The 15,327-nt window shown below is 44.4% G+C and overlaps 1 long non-coding RNA gene across 1 annotated transcript; it reads left to right on the top strand.

Annotated features, from left to right (window-relative positions):
- The first annotated feature begins 1,701 nt into the window (after positions 1-1,701).
- Positions 1,702-4,146, top strand: LOC129864830 (uncharacterized). Its single transcript, XR_008761256.1, has 6 exons — positions 1,702-1,848; positions 2,012-2,145; positions 2,735-2,897; positions 3,009-3,180; positions 3,328-3,455; positions 3,626-4,146. It is a non-coding gene; the product is annotated as an uncharacterized LOC129864830 (long non-coding RNA).
- The last annotated feature ends 11,181 nt before the right edge of the window (positions 4,147-15,327 follow it).

Here is a 15,327-nt window from a genome sequence, read left to right as displayed (position 1 = left end):
GAGCCCAGTGACAAAGTCCAGAGAGATATGGGACCAGGGACAATGAGTGGAAGGTAGTGGCTGAAGGAGTCCAGAAGGAGCTTGCCGTGGAGTCTTGTTCTGAGCACACACTGTGCATGCAGCAACGAAGGCAGAGATGTCGGGGACCATTGTGGGCCACCAGAAACGTTGTCGGAGGAAGGCTAGGTTACAACGGGAACCTGGATGACAGGTCAGCCTGGAGGAATGAGCCCATTCTAGGACCTGGGACTGGACTGAGTTAGGGACAAACAACCGTTTTGCCGGGCCCCCTTCAGGTTCAGGCTGGGAATGTTGTGCCTTGCGGACCAAGGTTTCAATACCCCAATCCACTGAAGCCGCAAGGAATGAGGTAGGGAGAAAGTTTTAGAGACCGAGGGTGTGGCAGAGGAACTGTATAGGCGGGAGAGGTCATCAGGCTTAACATTTTTGGACCCTGGTTGGTAGGAAATGGTGAAGTTGAATCTTGTAAGCAATAAAGCCCATCTGGGCCTGCCTGGAGTTATGGCGCTTGGCTGTACGGAGATATTCCACATTTTTATGGTCGGTCCAAACCAAAAATGTCTCCTTCCAGCCAGTGCCTCCACTCTTGACAAATGTGAGCCAGCTAAAACCAACATTGCCCAACCTTATCTTAAAGTTGAGCCATGGGTAAATTCTAACTTCGCCTCACATGTTAACATAAGCAAGTGCAATTTTTAGATAAGTAGCTGCATTATCAGAAGTGAACGGTGAATTTAATTAATGGCATTTAGCTAACCTATTGCTTTGCTTTTGTTACAGTTCACAGTCAAAGTTAACTTGCTCCTAATGCTCCAGGCTCCAGGGAATGACTTCATTGGCCAACTCAACATTATGATAACACTTTTGATGAACTTACTAAGCAAATGAAGATAGGTAAAATATTTTTCAGTGGGTTATACTAGACTAGGCCAGTGTGTTAATGCTGCTGGACCCCAGAGCACTGCACAATGTCTTGCTCATCTAACACATCTGATTCAACTCATGAAGACATGAGTGCTAGATGTGCTGAACTGAACTATGTCAGGGAGACGCCTATATTGTCCAGTGCTGTGCTGGGTCGGAGCAGGACTGAGAAACATTGAGCTAGCTGGTTTGATTGCACTAATGATGATTTGTGATTTCTGTTTAAAACCAGCTCTACCCACATGTTGTTCAGAGTTCAATACGTGGCAGAGCAAAAATATGTGAAACACATTTAATTCTTTCTTGAAAGAAGGTGTGTGCGCTACCTTAAGTTTGATGGTGCCTTTAGTTAGTTAATATTTTTCTTCATATTGACACTGTGTAGTCCCCTACTATTTCACCTGGACACACAATGTTTGTGTTTTTTTTCTTCAGTTTTCATCAAATTCAGCATAGCAGAGGAAAGACAGTCTGACATCAAAGTGTATGACCAGTCTCACACAGAAATTGACTCTGTGGTGTTTGAAGAGATTGCAAAGGAGTCACCTGGCACCTTCCGGGTCACTCTAGGTGATGAAGGACTTGGTGGGTCATCACTGTGTGAAATTATTTGTATTATTTATTCATTCAGACTCTTCACAGCTTAATGTGAAGCTGAAAGGTTGATTAATAGCAATATGAGAACATTTTAAATATGGAATGTTCACATTCATATGTGGCTTTTACATTTTTTTGCTGTCCTATTTTTAAGCTTTACAATCATCATCATTGTCGTCATCCTCTGTAAGATCTGATGACACCATAATTCTGAAATTCTCTGCGTTTGACCCTTGTGAAGAAGCAGCCAGTGGTGAAGGGAGCCAACCCAAAAGACAGTGCTGGATAAACTATGAGGCTAAAGCGGTATGTGGTAGAAACTACTGTTTAGTGTAATCTGTGTGTTTGTTTCATATTGTGGGACTGGGGATTGTTCTTGAGCTAATTATTTTAAATTTGTACTATTTTTTAAATATTGTAGTTGAATTTACTCACTCAGAGCACCTTATTTCTTTATTTTGCTTTAAAGTTGATTGAAAGAATCCTAAGGTCAAAACCTGGTGACGAACACATCATATCGTATGGAAAAACCAAGACACTGACAGATGCCACCAGAAGGCAGATGATCAACATACTTGCTGCTGAGATGACAGAAACACATGGGTGAACAAATTATTTGGTAAATATTGTCATTGTTGTACGCATGAGTAACTATCTTTATCAGGGGTTGTCTAATGCCAATTTAGTTAGATTGTGTACTCATGGAATTCATACACCTCCCCAGGACCCCCCCCCACCCCCCCACAAACAAAATGTCAGGATGATATATGCACAGGGAATTATTGCATTGTTTCCTTATCTCGAAGACCCATTTTCAAAAATGTATATATAAGTAAAGTAAATGTATCTCTGGTTCATTACGTACATGATCAGTCTTTGAAATGTATACATTATCCATTTATGTGTTTATGTATGTATTGTGTAGGAACATTACTATGATCCAGAAAATGGGTCTGGATACCTGGCATGACGATTGAAGACCATACAAAGAAAGGCTGCTGAGGAAAGGTGTTCCTCAGGAAGCAAATCTCCCAAAGATAGGTTCACATACATATTATAGGCTAATATAACTATGATATAATGAGTTGGGAATCATGCAGGCAGGAGGGTCTCAAATTGACTTTGCCTCCAGTTGGTGGGCCAGGCCATGGTCGACAACCCTTCACCGGTGACGAAGTGCCAACTAACAAAGACATCGAGGCAGCCATTGCTGTTTTGAGATACTCTGCTGATGAAGACACTGTCCGGGAGAAGATGAAGACTACCTTCCCTCATCGCCAATCAATGGTCAATGATGCAGACAAATCAGCAATGTCTTCTCAGTCTTCCCCAGATATTTGTACATACCAGGACTGGTATGACATGTTAAATCACTACACCACCAAAATACAAAATACCGCTTCAGGTGTCAATCAGAGAATGATGTTTTGATTATTTTTGTGTATTTGGTGTTTGTTTCATTGCAGATCAAACAGAAGCCTGAAGTCTTGTTCTGTGAGGCCACAACCAATACATTCTTGGAGAAGTGGCCAGCCACTTTCAAGGGAAAAGTGATGAAGGAAAGCCATGGACTTACACCCACCACAGAACTCTTGGAATTGATGCGCAATGCTGAGTCAGCTGTTGAAAAGGAGAATGGTATGAGCAGAGCAACGTTTTATCTTGCCATTATTGTTTTTGTGCAGGTGCACAATATGCATTTTGGTAGCAATGTAAGTTTGTAACAACCAGCATTGAATGCAAATGTGGCATGTGTCAACTTGACATTGATTTACTGATCAACAGGCTGGGACAGTGACATGGCTGCTATCTTGCTGCTGCTACATTTGCTACCACCAGCTGCGCAAGGTCGTAAGAAGCCAGGGAAGATGTCTGCATGTCAAGCGGTAGGCCAGCTCATCAAATTTCAAAAGGTGTGTTGAAAAGTTATCTAAAATATGTACACCAGACAACAGAAATGGCTCAAGTTTAATACTGTCCCTACCTCAAGCTCCCATGCATAGTGTGAAGTGATCTGATGTTCCTATAACCTTTGTCTGAAGTTTGTCACTAAATGCTCCTACCAGTATCTCTTGTGTTTTAGGTTGGAACCAATGTGCAGCAGCATCTGGATAGCATCACCCAAAGCAGTCAGCCCTACCTTCTTGCCTCGAGATCCACAAAGAGCAGCATTCACTCCTACTTTGTTGTGATCGACAAGCATGCGGTTCCATGTAAGGCAACGGCCTCAGTGGGAGCCTTTGACAAACTCTGTAAGGCTCACTTCGTCTTCGGTATGTCATACAGTTCTTGCCTGAGTAACTTCTTCACTTTTGTGCAAACAACCATCTATAACATTGATATGGGGGAAACAAAGGAGACTCCCCAAGTTTCTGAGTTGAGAGCAAGAATGTTGCGTTAAGTGAAGATCTGCTAAAGTGAAATGATTAAGTGTTTTCTATGCAAGACTGAGCATACAAGTTCAAACACCCTTGTCAAGCACCTTAAAGTAATTAATGGACTCCAGGGAGAACTCTTCATCTAAAATGTGGTCAAGTGGGATGTTCACATTCCTTTGGTAGCTTTTCTGGTTTTAGAAAGCATTTAAATAATTGCCACATTAGCAGTTCATTTAGTTCAGTCGGTGATGTTGATTTTTCAAACCCTCAAAGCACCTATTAATACTTGTAAGGGTAGTGATGTTGGAGAAGTGTTGACTGAAAATGTAGAGAGTGAGTCAGCAATGTCTTCCCCAGATATTGTAAATAGCTGTGTGTCTGTAATTGCTGATCTAAAGGCAGCAGGTGTAGGTCAAAGTACAGTTAATTATGTTGTGAATTCCATGGAAGAGATAGTTTATGATATCCAACAGCGAGCTAAAGAAACTGTCATTAAGCATGTTCTGTGTGATGAAGGACAAACTGAAAAAAATATACAGCACCCCATTTATGATTTCCTCTCCTGGAATCCAGAGGGTTTGCAACCTCAAAATCATCATAGAACAATTTAATCTGTATGGCGTGCCTTCCTGTTGAGATTCATCACAAATATCACGGAGTCTTGTGTCACTGGTATCGCATCTTTGCAACATCTCTGAAACATGTTAACTTTTGAAAATTGACTGCAAAGTAGCAAATATTGAAAAATACATTAATTTGTCTTGAACTACAATCTAGTCATATGTTCCAGTCTTTTTGTTTCATCTTGTGTCAAATCTTGAGCCAATGACATGTTCAACTGGTTCTACAGTTTCCCACTTCTCTGTGAAAAATGTGGACCTCTTGTGTTCACAATTTAGCACAGTGAATGGATTCTCTAAACCTTCAAAACATGCCTCAACTTTCTTGGACATTTCAGTTTGTCCTTCAGTCATGGTGCCTACTGAGAAACATTCCTCTTATTTTGGGGGATTTGGTAAGTTCTACTGACCAGCACTGGGGCCTACTCCTTTTATTACTTCAAATAGTTAACATGGGAGAAAATAGTACGTTAACAAATGGTCTCTGAGATTATTTAAAACATTTGATTGCGGAGCACCACAAACTATTTAAACAGTTGTTTCCCCAGAAAAAAATGTTTACCAAAGCACCATTTTCTAATCCATTATCCCCGCCGCATCCAGAAAATCGGACCTGTTATTCAAAGTTGGTGTATGGCGATAAAGGTAAGCAGAATGTTTTTCAAAAAACAAATAAAATCTTAAAAAAATATGACCAAAACTTGGGCAAAAAAACACATACTATATGGCGTACAATTGGCAATCCTCAGCAATTTTTAGTCAATTAGACAATGGTCGTCGGAAAATAGTGTCTTTGAATATGGTAAAAGGTGGTTCTATGATTGCTATGGCAATGCAAGTGCCCAGTAGCACTCAGGTTATGAAAGTGCACTGGGTTAAATACCATGGCGTTGTTTACTGCCCACGCCTGGTTATCTGTGGTTGGATACTGGTTGAGCCATGTGTGCTCATGCCTGCACACACACACACACACACACACACACACACACACACACACACACACACACACACACACACACACACACACACACACACACACACACACACACACACACACACACACACACACACACACACACGCATTCATATTTCACATTAGAAGCACAGAGAGCGTCATGTTGAAGTAAATGTTGTATTACTCTGTCATTTGTAAAGTCATGCCCCCCTTCCCCTCCATAACTTGTACTAAATAAGTGTATTTAACACACATATGTTGTTTGAATTTAGATATCATGAACAGAATTTGTGTTATAAGCAATTTTCTGAGGACATGTAATAACCAAGGTCTGCCAAAATTAAACTTTATTGGATTTTTTGCTGATGGATTTAAGTTCTTGTATTGTTTTTTGTGTTTTTACATTTGTAGATATAGCCTACATTAACATAATGTTACCTAAGACCTTCATAAACACAACCAAATAATACTTTTTTTTATAGAACATATCAAATGTATTCATTAGACTGTTAGAATGTTGATGTCCAAAAGACGAGTCCTTGGTTTCAAGGTGTTAAAACCTTCTTGTGAAAGTAATTAGTCACACGTCATGAGAAAGAGATGAAGGTAGAAGAAAAAAGGGAGGGAGGTAGAGAAAACGGACGGGGGTCAGGGAGATTCTATATTTTAATCTTACTTTAACAATCGTGAGCACTGGAGCAAGAGGCACGTATAGGGAGTGAGAGAGAAGAAAGAGAGAGAAAAGGGGTGAGTGAGACAGAGATAGAGTTCAAGTTAAATTACCCCCCTCATTACCGCTGACTTCTCCAACGCGTCCAACAATATCGACCACACCATCGGCATTGAGCCCCTAATCCAACTGGGTGTCAGACCTGCCTTCACAGCATGGCTCTGCAGTTTTGTGACTGGCTGATAACAGCAGCTACCAAGACAGCCTCTTAAACTGGCAGGTGCTAACGGGAGGTGTGGCTCAAGGAACACTTCTAGGCCCTCTCATCTTCCTAGCAGTCATTGACAGTGCAGCCCGGGATAGACAGTACACTATTAGAAAAAAAAAGTGTTATCTAGAACCAATAAGGCTTCTTTGACTCTCCCCATAGGAGAACCCTTTGAAGAACCCTTTTTGGTTCCATCTCAATTTGGTTGAGGTCGGGGAATGTGGAGGCCAGGTCATCTGATGTAGCACTCCATCACTCTCCTTCTTGGTCAAATAGCCCTTAAACAGCCTGTAGGTGTCTTGGGTCATTGTCCTGTTGAAAAACGAATTATAGTCCCTTTAAGCCCAAACCAGGTGGGATGGCGTATCGTTGCAGAATGCTGTGGTAGCCATGCTGGTTCAATGTGCCTTGAATTCGAAATAAATCACAGACAGTGTCACCAGCAAAGCATCGCCACACCATAACACCTCCATGGTTTACGGTGGGACATACACATGTGGGGATCATCCGATCATCCACACCGTGACACACAAAGACACGGCGGTCGCAACCAAAAATCAAAAATTTGGACTCCAGACCAAATTCACACAGTCTCCTCTGAACAGTTGATGTTGGGGTCACATAGAAATGTCCTTTTTTTTTGTTCATTAAAATGACAACAAATTGATCAGAAATACAGTGTAGACATTGTTAATGTTGTAAATGACTATTGTAGCTGGAAACTGATTATTTTTTTATGGAATATCTACGTAGGCGTACAGAGGCCCATTATCAGCAACCATCACTCCTGTGTTCCAATGGCACGTTGTGTTAGCTAATCCAAGTTTATAATTTTAAAAGATCATTAGAAAACCCTTTTGCAAATATGTTAGCACAGCTGAAAACAGGACAACAGTTTGGCCTCCTTTAGACTAGTTGAGTATCTAGAGCATCAGCATTTGTGGGTTTGATTACATGCTCAAAATGGCCAGAAACAAAGACTTTCTTCTGAAACTCGTCTGTCTATTCTTGTTCTGAGAATTGAAGGCTATTCCATGCGAGAAAATGCCAAGAAACTGAAGATCTCGTACAACGCTATGTACTACTACCTTCACAGAGCAGCGCAATCTGTCTCTAACCAGAATAGAAAGAGGAAAGAGGAGTGCGAGAGAAACAGACGCCTCACAAGTCCTCAACTGGCAGCTTCATTAAATAGTACCCGCAAAACACCAGTCTTGTAAAGGTTTTCTTCCAGGGTTGAAGGAGAGGACCAAAGTGCAGCGTGGCTAGTGTTAAACATGTTTAATTAAGAACACGTGAAACACTACAAACAACATACAAAATAACAAATGTGCAAAACCGATACAGACCTATCTGGTGCAGAACACAAACACAGAGACAGGTAACAAACACCCACAAAATCCCAACACAAAACAAGCCTCCTATATATGAGTCTCAATCAGAGACAACGACTACCATCTGTCTCTGATTGAGAACCCACACTAGGCTGACATAGAAACAGACAAACTAGACACACAACATAAAATTCCCACCCAGCTCACGTCCTGACCAACTAAACACATACAAAACAACAGAAAACAGGTCAGGAACGTGACAGAACCCCCCCCCCCCCCCTCAAGGTGCGAACTCCGGGCGCACCCCTAAAACTCAAGGGGAGGGCATCTGTCCGCGGTGGCGGCTCCGGCGGTGGACGAGGGCACCCCTCCACCATTGTCTTTGTCCACCTCCTTAGCGTCCCTTGAGTGGCGACCCTCGCCCCCGACCATGGTCCAGGAACCTTCACCAACTCCCCTCTACAATAGAGGAGACAACTCAGGACAGAGAGGTAGTTCAGGACAAAGAGGTAGCTCAGGACAGAGGGACAACTCCGGACTAGTGGCAGCTCAGGACTGAGTGGCAGCTCCGGACTGAGTGGCAGCTCCGGACTGAGTGGCAGCTCCGGACTGAGTGGCAGCTCCGGACTGAGTGGCAGCTCATGACTGGAGGGCAGCTCATGACTGGAGGGCAGCTCATGACTGGAGGGCAGCTCATGACTGGAGGGCAGCTCATGACTGGAGGGCAGCTCATGACTGGAGGGCAGCTCATGACTGGAGGGCGTCTCTGGCAGCTCCTGACTGGCTGGCGCCTCTGGCAGCTCCTGACTGGCTGGCGTCTCTGGCAGCTCCTGACTGGCTGGCGGCTCTGGCAGCTCCTGACTGGCTGGCGGCTCTGGCAGCTCCTGACTGGCTGGCGGCTCTGGCAGCTCCTGACTGGCTGGCGGCTCTGGCAGCTCCTGACTGGCTGGCGGCTCTGGCAGCTCCTGACTGGCTGGCGGCTCTGGCAGCTCCTGACTGGCTGGCGGCTCTGGCAGCTCCTGACTGGCTGGCGGCTCTGGCAGCTCCTGACTGGCGGACTGCTCTAACGGCTCGTGGCAGACGGATGACTCTAATGGCTCGTGGCCGACGGATGACTCTAATGGCGCTGGGCAGACGGATGACTCTAATGGCGCTGGGCAGACAGATGGTTCAGACGGCGCTGGGCAGACGGATGGCTCAGACGGCGCTGGGCAGACGGATGGCTCAGACGGCGCTGGGCAGACGGATGGCTCAGACGGCGCTCGGCAGACGGATGGCTCAGACGGCGCTCGGCAGACGGATGGCTCAGACGGCGCTGGGCAGACGGATGGCTCAGACGGCGCTGGGCAGACGGATGGCTCAGACGGCGCTGGGCAGACGGATGGCTCAGACGGCGCTGGGCAGACGGATGGCTCAGACGGCGCTGGGCAGAAGGATGGCTCAGACGGCGCTGGGCAGACGGACAGTTCAGACGGCGTTGGGCAGACGGGCAGTTCAGGTGCCGCTGGGCAGACGGGCATTTCAGGCACCGCTGGGCAGACGGCAGACTCTGGCCGGCTGAGACGCACTATAGGCCTGATGCGTGGTGCCGGAACTGGAGGTACCGGGCTGAGGGCACGCACCTCAGGGCGAGTGCGGAGAGGAGGAACAGGGCTCTGGGGATGCACTGGAAGCCTGGTGCGTGGTGTAGGCACTGGTTGTACTGGGCTGGGGCGGGAAGGTGGCGCTGGATATACCGGACCGTGAAGGAGGACACGCGCTCTTGAGCACCGAGCCTCTCCAACCTTACCAGGTTGAATGGTCCCCGTAGCCCTGCCAGTGCGGCGAGGTGGAACAACCCGCACTGGGCTATGCAGGCGAACCGGGGACACCACCTGTAAGGCTGGTGCCATGTACGCCGGCCCGAGGAGACGTACTGGAGGCCAGATACGTTGGGCCGGCTTCATGACATCCAGCTCGATGCCCAACCTAGCCCTCCCAGTGCGGCAAGATGGAATAGCTCGCACTGGGCTAAGCACGCGTACTGGGGACACCGTGCGCTTTACCGCATAACACGTTGTCTGACCAGTACGACGCCCTCTCACTCCACGGTAAGCCTGGGGAGTTGGCTCAGGTATCCAACCCGGCTTCGCCAAACGCCCCTTTAGCCCCCCCCAATAAATTTTTGGGTGAGCCTCTCGGGCTTCCGGCCTCTCTTACGTGCTGCCTCCTCAATCCAGCGCTCCTGGGCTGTGGCTGCCTCCTTCTCCTCCCAAGAGTGGCGATTCTCTCCCACCTTTGCCCAGGGTCCTTTTCCGTTTATGATTTCCTCCCATGACCATTCCTCCTGGCACCGCTGCTGCTGTTGCTGCTGCCCGTTGCCACTCTGCTTGGTCCGGGTTTGGTGGGTGTTTCTGTAAAGGTTTTCTTCCAGGGGTGAAGGAGAGGACCAAAGTGCAGCGTGGCTAGTGTTAAACATGTTTAATTAAGAACACGTGAAACACTACAAACAACATACAAAATAACAAATGTGCAAAACCGATACAGACCTATCTGGTGCAGAACACAAACACAGAGATAGGTAACAAACACCCACAAAATCCCAACACAAAACAAGCCTCCTATATATGAGTCTCAATCAGAGACAACGACTACCATCTGTCTCTGATTGAGAACCCACACTAGGCTGACATAGAAACAGACAAACTAGACACGCAACATAGAATTCCCACCCAGCTCACGTCCTGACCAACTAAACACATACAAAACAACAGAAAACAGGTCAGGAACGTGACAAGTCTCAACGTCAACAGTGAAGAGGCGAAATTGAAATATATCTCTGTCCAAAAAATTAAAGATTAAGATGGGCAAAGAACACAGACACCAGAACTCTGCCTGGAAGACCAGCATCCCGGAGTAACCTCTTCACTGTTGATGTTGAGACTGGTGTTTTGCAGGTACTGTTTTGCGGGTACTATTTGGATCCAACCACCATGTCTTTGTGAGACGCATAGTAGGTGAACGGATAATCTCCAGCATGTGTGGTTCCCACCGTGAAGTATGGAGGAGGTGTGATGGTGTGGGGGTGCTTTGCTTGTGACACTGTCATTGATTTATTTAGAATTCAAGACACACTTAACCAACATGGCTACCACAGCATACGATACGCCGTCCCACCTGGTTTGTGATTTGTTTTTCAACAGGACAATGACCCAAACCACCCCTCCCGGCTGTGTAAGAGCTATTTGACTAAGGAGAGTGATGGAGTGCTGCATCAGTTGACCTGGTCTCCACAATCTCCCAACTCAACCCAATTTGACTAAGGAGAGTGATGGAGTCCTGCATCAGTTGACATGGTCTCCACAATCTCCCAACCTCAACCCAATTGAGATGGTTTGTGAATAAGTTGGACCTCAGAGTGAAGGAAAAGCAGCCAACAGGTGCTCAGCATATGTGGGATGTTTGGAAAAGCATTCCTCATGAAGCTGGTTGAGAGAATGCCAAGAGTATGCAAAGCTGTTTTCAAGGGGGGCTACATTGAAGAATCTAAAATATATTTTGATTTGTTTAACACTGTTTTGGTTACTACATGATTCCATATGTGTTATTTCATAGTATTGATGTCTTCACTGTTATTCTACAATGTTGAAAATAGTAAAAATAAAGAAAAAACATTTCATGTGTAGGTTTGTCCAAACTTTTAACTGGTACTGTGTATATACACTGCTCAAAAAAATAAAGGGAACACTTAAACAACACAATGTAACTCCAAGTCAATCACACTTCTGTGAAATCAAAATGTCCACTTAGGAAGCAACACTGATTGACAATAAATTTCACATGCTGTTGTGCAAATGGAATAGACAAAAGGTGGAAATTATAGGCAATTAGCAAGACACCCCCAAAAAAGGAGTGATTCTGCAGGTGGTGACCACAGACCACTTCTCAGTTCCTATGCTTCCTGGCTGATGTTTTGGTCACTTTTGAATGCTGGCGGTGCTCTCACTCTAGTGGTAGCATGAGACGGAGTCTACAACCCACACAAGTGGCTCAGGTAGTGCAGTTCATCCAGGATGGCACATCAATGCGAGCTGTGGCAAAAAGGTTTGCTGTGTCTGTCAGCGTAGTGTCCAGAGCATGGAGGCGCTACCAGGAGACAGGCCAGTACATCAGGAGACGTGGAGGAGGCCGTAGGAGGGCAACAACCCAGCAGCAGGACCGCTACCTCCGCCTTTGTGCAAGGAGGTGCACTGCCAGCGCCCTGCAAAATGACCAGCAGGTCATGAGCTTAGTTCAACTGTCATTTCCTATCAGAACCCAATCACAAGCTTGTTTAATTCCAAAGTTTGTAAAAAATAAAAATAAAAACATTGTAAAGCCTCAAAACATGGTTAAAACTATCATTTGTATACAATGGATGGTCAGTCCTTGCATCCATAACTCTGTCTATACATTTTAGTGGATACATTTCTCCAGTCCCATCACAGCATTTTACCAAAACAGTGTCGGGAGTCCACTTTGTTATTGTTTCAACTGCTGATTGCCGCTTTCAGGTTGTGTTACTTCGGCAGATAATGTTACCCATCTTAAGAAAGTGTTTTTTTATCATTAACTAAATGATGGTGTTTTTGGTTTACCTGTATTTGGACCATTGTGACATTGTTATGCTGTAAATGGGTATTTTATGATTGCAAGTTATAAAACAAACTAACAAATATTTTATATTTGGCAATTCTGAGTAATTACTACTTCAGTAAGGAATACTATACATGTATTTGGTGACGTTGGCTATAGAAACTTGTTGACGGGATGATCAACAAATTGTTTATGGTATTGGTAAATATTTCCAATAGATGGCAGCACAAGAACACGACTAACATTTCTGAAGATCAGTTCACAGTGGATACACCATTTCCCCCCCTTCCCTTCACCCTCGAATGCTTGTTTCTGTCCCTTTCCACACTGCTAACGCAAGAGGAGTTTTAGTTTTTAGAATTTTAGCATATTACTGTGAAATAGTATAATGAGGATTCATGTTTATTATTAACTGTTTTTATGCTCATGTTTTGAAATTATACTTGATAACTATTTCAATAACGATGATCAATATTTCTGAACATTGATTCAGTCACTTCTGGTTGAGAAAATAGTATGTTCCTAGTACATTCATTGTCAAATTCATCAACCAGCATCGAGCCGCTCTGCTTCTTTTGTCTTTTCTATTCTGAGGTTGTTTACTCTCACTGTCATATGACATATTAAGATATATTATATAATGCATATATACTAGGGTTGAGGTTAGCGCATCTGACTGGTGATTTTTTGGGACGGGGTTCAATACCTGCTATAGTTATTATTTTTTCCTCTCCCAAAACAAAAAACACAGGCCTAATACGATATATACAGTGGGGAGAACAAGTATTTGACACACTGCCGATTTTGCAGGTTTTCCTACTTACAAAGCATGTAGAGTCCTGTCATTTTTGTCATAGGTACACTTCAACTGTGAGAGACGGAATCTGAAACAAAAATCCAGAAAATCACATTCTATGATTTTTACGTAATTAATTTGCAATTTATTGCATGACATAAGTATTTGATACATGAGAGAAGCATAACTTAATATTTGGTACAGAAACCTTTGTTTGCAATTACAGAGATCATACGTTTCCTGTAGTTCTTGACCAGGTTTGCACACACTGCAGCAGGGATTTTGGCCCACTCCTCCATACAGACCTTCTCCAGATCCTTCAGGTTTCGGGGCTGTCGCTGGGCAATACGGACTTTCAGCTCCCTCCAAAGATGTTCTATTGGGTTCAGGTCTGGAGACTGGCTAGGCCACTCCAGGACCTTGAGATGTTTCTTACGGAGCCACTGCTTAGTTGCCCTGGCTGTGTGTTTCGGGTCGTTGTCATGCTGGAAGACCAAGCCACGACCCATCTTCAATGCTCTTACTGAGGGAAGGAGGTTGTTGGCCAAGATCTCGCGATACATGGCCCCATCCATCCTCCCCTCAATACGGTGCAGTCGTCCTGTCCCCTTTGCAGAAAAGCATCCCCAAAGAATGATGTTTCCACCTCCATGCTTCACGGTTGGGATGGTGTTCTTGGGGTTGTACTCATCCTTCTTCTTCCTCCAAACACGGCGAGTGGAGTTTAGACCAAAAAGCTCTATTTTTGTCTCATCAGACCAAATTACCTCCTCCCATTCCTCCTCTGGATCATCCAGATGGTCATTGGCAAACTTCAGACGGGCCTGGACATGCGCTGGCTTGAGGAGGGGGACCTTGCGTGATCTGCAAGATTTTAATCCATGACGGCGTAGTGTGTTACTAATGGTTTTCTTTGAGACTGTGGTCCCAGCTCTCTTCAGGTCATTGACCAGGTCCTGGCGTGTAGTTCTGGGCTGATCCCTCACCTTCCTCATGATCATTGATGCCCCACGAGGTGAGATCTTGCATGGAGCCCCAGACCGAGGGTGATTGACCGTCATCTTGAACTTCTTCCATTTTCTAATAATTGCGCCAACAGTTGTTGCCTTCTCACCAAGATGCTTGCCTATTGTCCTGTAGCCCATCCCAGCCTTGTGCAGGTCTAAAATTTTATCCCTGATGTCCTTACACAGCTCTCTGGTCTTGGCCATTGTGGAGAGGTTGGAGTCTGTTTGATTGAGTGTGTGGACAGGTGTCTTTTATACAGGTAACGAGTTCAAACAGGTGCAGTTAATACAGGTAATGAGTGGAGAACAGGAGGGCTTCAACTTCTTGTCAATACGGGGGCGCTGTTTTCACTTTGGAAAAAATCGTGCCCAAATGAAACGGCCTCGTACTCTGTTCTAGATCATACAATATGCATATTATTATTATTACTATAAATGTTGCTACGTATTCACAATGTATAACCACGATTTGCAGCTCTAAATATGCACATTTTCGAACAAAACATAAATGTATTGTATAACATGATGTTATAAGACTGTCATCTGATGAAGTTGTCCAAAGGTTAGTGATTAATTTTATATCTATTGCTGTTTTTTGCGAAAGCTACCTTTGCGGTGAATAAATGCGTTTGTGTGTTTGGCTATTGAGGTAAGCTAATATAATTCTATATTGTGTTTTCGAACAAAACATAAATGTATTGTATAACATGTTATAAGACTGTCATCTGATGAAGTTGTTTCTTGGTTAGTGACTAATGTTATCTCTATTTTGTCGGTTTTGTGAAAGCTACCTATGGGGTGGAAACATGGTGAAAATATGCGGTTGTGTGTTTGGCTATTGTGGTTAGCTAATAGAAATACATATTGTGTTTTCGCTGTAAAACATTTTAAAAATCTGAAATGATGGCTGGATTCACAAGATGTGTATCTTTCATTTACTCTATTGGACTTGTGACTTCATGAAAATTATATTATATGATATCCCTGTCCCGTTAGGCTAGGCTAGGCTATGCTAGTCAGCTTTTTTGATGAGGAGGATCCCGGATCCGGGAGGATGATGAAGTAGAGGTTAAAGAAAAACTAACAGGTCTGTGAGAACCGGTATTCTTACTGGTTGGTAGGTGATCAAATACTTATGCCATG

Source organism: Salvelinus fontinalis, chromosome 11, assembly GCF_029448725.1.
Source record: "Salvelinus fontinalis isolate EN_2023a chromosome 11, ASM2944872v1, whole genome shotgun sequence".
Lineage (NCBI taxonomy): Eukaryota > Metazoa > Chordata > Actinopteri > Salmoniformes > Salmonidae > Salvelinus > Salvelinus fontinalis.
Note: the sequence above shows the minus strand (reverse complement) of the source record. Positions and strands in the feature narration are given on the sequence as shown.